Raw genomic sequence first — 9,687 nt, 5'->3', positions numbered from 1 at the left:
GGTGGGCTGGTGCGCCCCCCTTGGGCCTCCCCTGCGCCTAGGGTTGGAAACCCTAGGGGTGGGGGGCGCCTCACTTGCCTTGGGGGGCAAGCCACCCCCTTGGCCGCCGCCCCCCTTGGAGATTTGATCTTCTAGGGCCGCACCCCCCTAGGGGCCCTATATAAAGAGGGGGGAGGGAAGCCGCACCCTAGCCCCTAGCGCCTCCCTCTCCCTCCCATGACACATCTCCCTCTCGTAGTGCTTGGCGAAGCCCTGCCGAGACCACTGCTGCATCCACCACCACGCCGTCGTGCTGCTGGATCTCCATCAACCTCTCCTTTCCCCTTGCTGGATCAAGAAGGAGGAGACGTCTTCCTGACCGTACGTGTGTTGAACGCGGAGGTGCCGTCTGTTCGGTGCTAGGATCTCCGGTGATTTGGATCACGACGAGTATGACTCCCTCAACCCCGTTCTCTTGAACGCTTCCGTAGCGCGATCTACAAGGGTATGTAGATGCACTCCTCTCTCTCATTGCTAATTGACTCCATAGATTGATCTTGGTGAAGCGTAGAAAAATTTTATTTTCTGCAACATTCCCCAACAGTGGCATCATGAGCTAGGTCTATGCGTAGTTACTATGCACGAGTAGAACACAAACTTGCTGTGGGCGTAGATGTTGTCAATTTTCTTGCCACTACTAGTCTTATCTTGCTTCGGCGGCATCGTGGGATGAAGCGGCCCGGACCGACCTTACACGTACGCTTACGTGAGACAGGTTCCACCGACTGACATGCACTAGTTGCATAAGGTGGCTAGCGGGTGTCTGTCTCTCCCACTTTAGTTGGAGCGGATTCGATGAAAAGGGTCCTTATGAAGGGTAAATATAAATTGGCATATCACGTTGTGGTTTTACGTAGGTAAGAAACGTTCTTGCTAGAAACCTATAGAAGCCACACAAAAAACTTGCAACAACAATTAGAGGACGTCTAACTTGTTTTTGCAGCATATGCCTTGTGATGTGATATGGCCAAAAGGATGTGATGAATGATATATGTGATGTATGAGATTGATCATGTTCTTGTAATAGGAATCACGACTTGCATGTCGATGAGTATGACAACTGGCAGGAGCCATAGGAGTTGTCTTTATTTTTTTTTGTATGACCTGCATGTCATTGAATAATGCCATGTAAATTACTTTACTTTATTGCTAAATGCGTTAGCCATAGAAGTTGAAGTAATCGTTGGCATGACAACTTCATGAAGACACGATGATGGAGATCATGATGATGGAGATCATGGTTTCATGCCGGTGACGAAGATAATCATGGTGCCCCGAAGATGGAGATCAAAGGACCAATATGATATTGGCCATATCATGTCACTATTTGATTGCATGTGATGTTTATCATGTTTTACATCTTATTTGCTTAGAATGACGGTAGCTTAAATAAGATGATCCCTCGCAATAATTTCAAGAAAGTGTTCCCCCTAACTGTGCACCGTTGCGAAGGTTCGTTGTTTCGAAGCACCACATGATGATCGGGTGTGATAGATCCTAACGTTCAAATACAACGGGTGTAGGCCAGATTTACACACGCAATACACTTAGGTTAACTTGACGAGCCTAGCATGTACAGACGTGGCCTCGGAACACGGAAGACCGAAAGGTCGAGCATTAGTTGTATAGAAGATACGATCAACATGAAGATGTTCATCGATGATGACTAGTCTGTCTCACGTGATGATCGGACACAGCCTAGTTGACTCGGATCATGTTTCACTTAGATAACTAGAGGGATGTCTGTCTGAGTGGGAGTTCATTGAATAATTTGATTAGATGAACTTAATTATAATGAACTTAGTCTAAAATCTTTACAATATGTCTTGTAGATCAAATGGCCCACGCTAATGTTGCCCTCAACTTCAACGCGTTCCTAGAGAAAACCAAGCTGAAAGATGATGGCAGCAACTATACGAACTGGGTCCGGAACCTGAGGATCATCCTCATAGCTGCAAAGAAAGATTATGTCCTAGAAGCACCGCTAGGTGAAGCACCCATCCCAGAGAACCAAGACATTATGAACGCTTGGTAGTCTCGTGCTGATGATTACTCCCTCGTTCAGTGCGGCATGCTTTACAGCTTAGAACCAGGGCTCCAAAAACATTTTGAGCAGCACGGAGCATATGAGATGTTCGAAGAGCTGAAAATGGTTTTCCAAGCTCATGCCCGGGTCGAGAGATATGAAGTCTCCGACAAGTTCTTCAGTTGTAAGATGGAGGAAAATAGTTCTGTCAGTGAGCACATACTCAAAATGTCTGGGTTGCACAACCGCTTGACTCAGTTGGGAGTTAATCTCCCGGATGACGCGGTTATTGACAGAATCCTTCAGTCGCTTCCACCGAGCTACAAGAGCTTTGTGATGAACTTCAATATGCAGGGGATCGAAAAGACCATTCCTGAGGTATATTTAATGTTGAAATCAGCCGAGGTAGAGATCAAAAAGGAACATCAAGTGTTGATGGTGAATAAAACCACTAAGTTCAAGAAAGGCAAGGGTAAGAAGAACTTAAAGAAGGACGGCAAGGGAGTTGCCGCGCCCGGTAAGCAAGTTGTCGGGAAGAAGTCAAAGAATGGACCCAAGCCTGAGACAGAGTGCTTTTATTACAAGGGAAGTGGTCACTGGAAGCGGAACTGCCCCAAGTACTTAGCGGACAAGAAGGCCGGCAACACCAAAGGTATATGTGATATACATGTAATTGATGTGTACCTTACCTTACCAGTACTCGTAGTAGCTCCTGGGTATTTGATAACGGTGCGGTTGCTCATATTTGTAACTCAAAGCAGGAGCTGCGGAATAAGCGGAGACTAGCGAAGGACGAGGTGACGATGCGCGTCGAGAATGGTTCCAAGGTCGATGTGATCGCCGTCGGCACGCTACCTCTACATTTACCTACGGGGTTAGTTTTAAACCTCAATAATTGTTATTTTGTTCCAGCTTTGAGCATGAACATTGTATCTGGATCTCGTTTAATGCGAGATGGCTACTCATTTAAATCCGAGAATAATGGTTGTTCTATTTATATGAGAGATATGTTTTATGGTCATGCCCCGCTGGTCAATGGTTTATTCTTAATGAATCTCGAACGTGATGTTACACATATTCATAGTGTGAATACCAAAAGATGTAAAGTTGATAACGATAGTCCCACATACTTGTGGCACTGCCGCCTTGGTCACATTGGTGTCAAGCGCATGAAGAAGCTCCATGTTGATGGACTTTTTGAGTCTCTTGATTACGAATTGTTTGACACATGTGAACCCTGCCTTATGGGCAAAATGACCAAGACTCCGTTCTCCAGAACAATGGAGCGAGCAACCAACTTATTGGAAATCATACATACTGATGTGTGCGATCCAATGAGCGTTGAGGCTCGTGGAGGATATCGTTATGTTCTCACTCTCACTGATGACTTGAGTAGATATGGATATGTCTACTTGATGAAACACAAGTCTGAGACCTTTGAAAAGTTCAAGAAATTCCAGAATGAGGTGAGAATCAACGTGACCAAAAGATAAAGTTCTTACGATCAGATCGTGGGGGAGAATATTGAAGTCACGAATTTCGTACGCACTTAAGGAAATGTGGAATCGTTTCACAACTCACGCCGCCTGGAACACCTCAGCGTAACGGTGTGTCCGAACGTCGTAATCGCACTCTATTGGATATGGAGCGATCTATGATGTCACTTACCGATTTACCGCTATCATTTTGGGGATACGCTCTAGAGACAGCTACATTCACTTTAAATAGGGCACCGTCTAAATCCGTTGAGACGACACCGTATGAATTATGGTTTGGGAAGAAACCTAAGCTGTCGTTTCTAAAAGTTTGGATGCGATGCTTATGTCAAGAAACTTCAACCTGAAAAGCTCGAACCCAAGTCGGAAAAATGCGTCTTCATAGGATACCCTAAGGAAACCATTGGGTATACCGTCTACTAAAGATCCGAGGGCAAGATCTTTGTTGCCAAGAACGGGTCCTTTCTGGAGAAAGAGTTTCTCTCGAGAGAAGTAAGTGGGAGGAAAGTGGAACTTGATGAAGTACTACCTCTTGAACCGGTAAGTAGCACAGCTCAGGAAGATGTTCTTGTGGTGCCTGCACTGACTAGAGAGGAAATTAATGATGATGATCAAGGTACTTCGGATCAAGTCACTACTGAACTTCGTAGGTCCACGAGGACACGTTCCACGCCAGAGTCGTATGGCAACCATGTCCTGGAAATCATGTTGTTAGACAATGGTGAACCTTCAAACTATGAAGAAACAATGGCGGGCCCAGATTCCAACAAATGGCTTGAAGCCATGCAATCCGAGATAGGGTCCATGTATGAAAACAAAGTATGGACTTTGACAGACTTGCCCGATGATCGGAGAGCAATAGAAAACAAATGGATCTTTAAGAAGAAGACGGACGCGAATGGTAATGTTACCATCTATAAAGCTTGACTTGTCGCTAAGGGTTATCGACAAGTTCAAGGGGTTGACTATGATGAGACTTTCTCTCCCGTAGCTAAGCTGAAGTCCGTCCGAATCATGTTAGCAATTACCGCATACTATGATTATGAGATATGGTAAATGTACGTCAAAACGGCATTCCTTAACGGCCATATTAAGGAAGAACTGTATATGATGCAGCCGGAAGGTTTTGTCGATCCTAAGAATGCTAACAAGGTATGCAAGCTCTAGCGCTCCATCTGTGGGCTGGTGCAAGCATCTCGGAGTTGGAACATTCGCTTTAATGAAATGATCAAAGCGTTTGGGTTTATGCAGACTTATGGAGATGCCTGTGTTTACAAGAAAGTGAGTGGGAGCTCTGTAGCATTTCTCATATTATATGTGGATGACATACTTTTGATGGGAAATGATATATAACTTTTGGACAGCATTAAGGCCTACTTGAATAAGTGTTTTTCAATGAAGGACCTTGGAGAAGCTGCTTATATATTAGGCATCAAGATCTATAGAGATAGATCGAGACGCCTCATAGGTCTTTCACAAAGCACATACCTTGATAAGATATTGAAGAAGTTCAATATGGATCAGTCCAAGAAGGGGTTCTTGCTTGTGTTTCAAGGTGTGAAATTGAGCTCGGCTCAATGTCCGACCACAGCAGAAGATAGAGAAAATATGAGTGTCGTCCCCTATGCCTCAGCCATAGGGTCTATCTGTTGGGGAACGTTGCGGAAAATAAAAAATTTCCTACGGTTTCACAAGATCCATCTATGAGTTCATCTAAGCAACGAGTGATAGGAGTGCATCTACATACCTTTGTAGATCGCGAGCGGAAGCGTTCAAGAGAACGGGGATGATGGAGTCGTACTCGTCGTGATCCAAAGAACCGATGACCAAGTGCCGAATGGACAGCACCTCCGCGTTCAACACACGTACAGAGCGGATGACATCTCCTCCTTCTTGATCCAGCAAGGGGGAAGGAGAGGTTGATGAAGATCCAGCAGCACGACGGGGTGGTGGTGGATGCAGCAGGACTCCAGCAGGGCTTCGCCAAGCAACTGCGGGAGGAGAAAGAGGTGTAGCAGGGGGAGGGAGGCGCCAAGACTCAGGGTGCGGCTGCCCTCCCTCCCCCCCTCCTTTATATAGGCCCCAGGGGGGCGCCGGCCCTGGATATGGGAATCTCCCAACGGGGCGGCGGCCGGGGGGGTGGAGTGCCCCCCAAGGCAAGTGGTGTGCCCCCCCACCCTAGGGTTTCCAACCCTAGGCGCGGGGGGGCCAAGGGGGGCTTACCAGCCCACTAGGGGCTGGTTCCCCTCTCACTTCAGCCCACGGGGCCCTCCGGGATAGGTGGCCCCACCCGATGGACCCCCGGGACCCTTCCGGTGGTCCCGGTAACATTCCGGGTGACCCCGAAACTTTCCCGATGGCCGAAACAGCACTTCCTATATATAATACCTTACCTCCGGACCATTCCGGAACTCCTCGTGACGTCCGGTATCTGATCCGGGACTCCGAACAACTTTTGGTTTGCTGCATACTTATATTCATACAACCCTAGTGTCACCGAACCTTAAGTGTGTAGACCCTACGGGTTCGGGAGACAGCAGACATGACCGAGACGGCTCTCCGGTCAATAACCAACAGCGGGATCTGGATACCCATGTTGGCTCCCACATGCTCCTCGATGATCTCATCGGATGAACGACGATGTCTAGGATTCAATCAACCCCGTATACAATTCCCTTTGTCAATCGGTACATTACTTGCCCGAGACTCGATCATCGGTATCCCAATACCTCGTTCAGTCTCGTTACCGGCAAGTCACTTTACTCGTACCGTAATGCATGATCACGTGACCAGACACTTGGTCACTTTGAGCTCATTATGATGATGCATTGCCGAGTGGGCCCAGAGATACCTCTCCGTCATACGGAGTGACAAATCCCAGTCTCGATCCGTGTCAACCCAACAGACACTTTCGGAGATACCTGTAGTGCACCTTTATAGTCACCCAGTTACGTTGTGACGTTTGGTACACCCAAAGCACTCCTACGGTATCCGGGAGTTACACGATCTCATGGTCTAAGGAAAAGATACTTGACATTGGAAAAGCTCTAGCAAACGAACTACACGATCTTGTGCTATGCTTAGGATTGGGTCTTGTCCATCACATCATTCTCCTAATGATGTGATCCCGTTATCAACGACATCTAATGTCCATAGTCAGGAAACCATGACTATCTGTTGATCAACGAGCTAGTCAACTAGAGGCTTACTAGGGACTTATTATGGTCTATGTATTCACACGTGTATTATGATTTCCGGATAATACAATTATAGCATGAATAAAGACAATTATCATGAACAAGGAAATATAATAATAATCCTTTTATTATTGCCTCTAGGGCATATTTCCAACACTATCATGTATGCCATGACCTGTACCAGACCTGATATAAACCTTGCTGTAAGTTTGGTAGGAAGGTACCAAATTAATCCTGGCATGGAACACTGGACAGCGGTCAAGAACATCCTAAAGTACCTGAAAAGTACTAAGGATATGTTTCTCATATATGGAGGTGACGAAGAGCTCTTCGTAAAGGGTTACGTCGATGCTAGCTTCGACACAGATCTGGATGACTCTAAGTCACAAACCGGATACGTGTATATTTTGAATGGTGGGGCAGTAAGCTTGAGCAGTTGCAAGCAGAGCGTCGTGGCGGGATCTACATGTGAAGCGGCGTACATGGCAGCCTCGGAGGCAGCGCATGAAGCAATCTGGGTGAAGGAGTTCATCACCGACCTAGGAGTCATACCCAATGCGTCGGGGTCGATCACACTCTTCTGTGACAACACTGGAGCTATTGCACTTGCCAAGGAGCCCAGGTTTCACAAGAAGACCAGGCACATCAAGCGTCGCTTCAACTCCATTCATGAAAATGTTCAAGATGGAGACATAGATATTTGTAAAGTACATACGGACCTCAATATAGCAGATCCGTTGACTAAACCTCTCCCTTGAGCAAAACATGATCAACACCAGAACGCTATGGGTGTTTGATTCATCACAATGTAACTAGATTATTGACTCTAGTGCAAGTGGGAGACTGTTGGAAATATGCCCTAGAGGCAATAATAAAATGGTTATTATTATATTTCTTTGTTCATGATAATTGTCTATTATTCATGCTATAATTGTGTTATCCGGAAATCGTAATACATGTGTGAATATATAGACCACAACACGTCCCTAGTGAGCCTCTAGTTGACTAGCTCGTTGATCAACAGATAGTCAAGGTTTCCTGACTATGGACATTGGATGACATTGATAACGGGATCACATCATTAGGAGAATGATGTGATGGACAAGACCCAATCCTAAGCTTAGCACAAGATCGTGTAGTTCGTTTCGCTAGAGCTTTTCCAAATGTCAAGTATCATTTCCTTAGACCATGAGATTGTGCAACTCCCGGATACCGTAGGAGTGCTTTGGGTGTGCCAAACGTCACAACGTAACTGGGTGACTATAAAGGTGCACTACGGGTATCTCCGAAAGTGTCTGTTGGGTTGGCACGAATCGAGACTGGGATTTGTCACTCCGTATGACGGAGAGGTATCTCTGGGCCCACTCGGTAATGCATCATCATAATGAGCTCAATGTGATCAAGTTTCTGGTCACGGGATCATGCATTACGGTACGAGTAAAGTGACTTGCCTGTAACGAGATTAATTGAGGTATTGGGATACCGGCGATCGAATCTCGGGCAAGTAATGTACCGATTGACAAACGGAATTGTATACGGGATTGATTGAATCCTTGACATCGTGGTTCATCCGATGAGATCATCGAGGAGCATGTGTGAGCCAACATGGGTATCCAGATCCCGCTGATGGTTATTGACCGAGAGGCATCTCGGTCATGTCTGCATGTCTCCCGAACCCGTAGGGTCTACACACTTAAGGTTCAGTGACGCTAGGGTTGTTGAGATATTAGTATGCAGTAAACCGAAAGTTGTTCGGAGTCCCGGATGAGATCCCGGACGTCACGAGGAGTTCCGGAATGGTCCGGAGGTGAAGATTTATATATAGGAAGTTCAGTTTCGGCCATCGGGAAAGTTTCGGGGGTCACCGGTATTGTACCGGGACCACCGGAAGGGTCTCGGGGGTCCACCAGGTGGGGCCACCTATCCCGGAGGGCCCCATGGGCTGAAGTGGGAGGGGAACCAGCCCCTGGTGGGCTGGTGCGCCCTCCCCCTTGGGCCCCCTGCGCCTAGGGTTGGAAACCCTAGGGGTGGGGGCGCCTCACTTGCCTTGGGGGGCGAGCCACCCCCTTGGCCGCCGCCCCCCTTGGAGATTGGATCTCCTAGGGCCGGCGCCCCCCCCTAGGGCCCTATATAAAGAGGGGGGAGGGAGGGCAGCCGCACCCTAGCCCCTGGCGCCTCCCTCTCCCTCCCGTGGCACCTCTCCCTCTCGTAGTGCTTGGCGAAGCCCTGCCAAGATCGCTGCTGCATCCACCACCACGCCGTCGTCCTGCTGGATCTCCATCAACCTCTCCTTTCCCCTTGCTGGATCAAGAAGGAGGAGACGTCTTCCCGATCGTACGTGTGTTGAACGTGGAGGTGTCGTCCGTTCGGCGCTAGGATCTGCGGCGATTTGGATCACGACGAGTACGACTCCCTCAACCCCGTTCTCTTGAACGCTTCCGCGCGCGATCTACAAGGGTCTGTAGATGCACTCCTCTCTCTCGTTGCTAGATGACTCCATAGATTGATCTTGGTGAAGCATAGAAAATTTTTATTTTTTACAATGTTCCCCAACATGCAATCTGGAAGAGTCTCGATTATGTGTGGTGGGGGTAGTTTGTGGGCCAGTACAACCATGGTTCTATCTGCACCTACGAGTAGCACTGTCTTTTGTGAAGAACGGGTTTTTGCTCCCTTAGCTACTGCCATCACCCCCTCCAATTCAAATGGCTGATAAACAAGAAAAGAAATTGAACATACATACATTGTATGATAGACAGATGTGGTAATTCACATATATGTTGTCTAACCAAACAGGACAGCATGACACAATTTCACATATATGATGCCTAACTAAACAGGATAGCATGACACAGTTTTAGATATATGATGGATAACTTAATAGGATATAATGGCATAATTCAACATATGATGAGTATCTAGATAGGAT

The sequence above is a fragment of the Triticum aestivum genome, chromosome 2B (genome assembly GCF_018294505.1).
Source record: "Triticum aestivum cultivar Chinese Spring chromosome 2B, IWGSC CS RefSeq v2.1, whole genome shotgun sequence".
NCBI lineage: Eukaryota > Viridiplantae > Streptophyta > Magnoliopsida > Poales > Poaceae > Triticum > Triticum aestivum.
Note: the sequence above shows the minus strand (reverse complement) of the source record.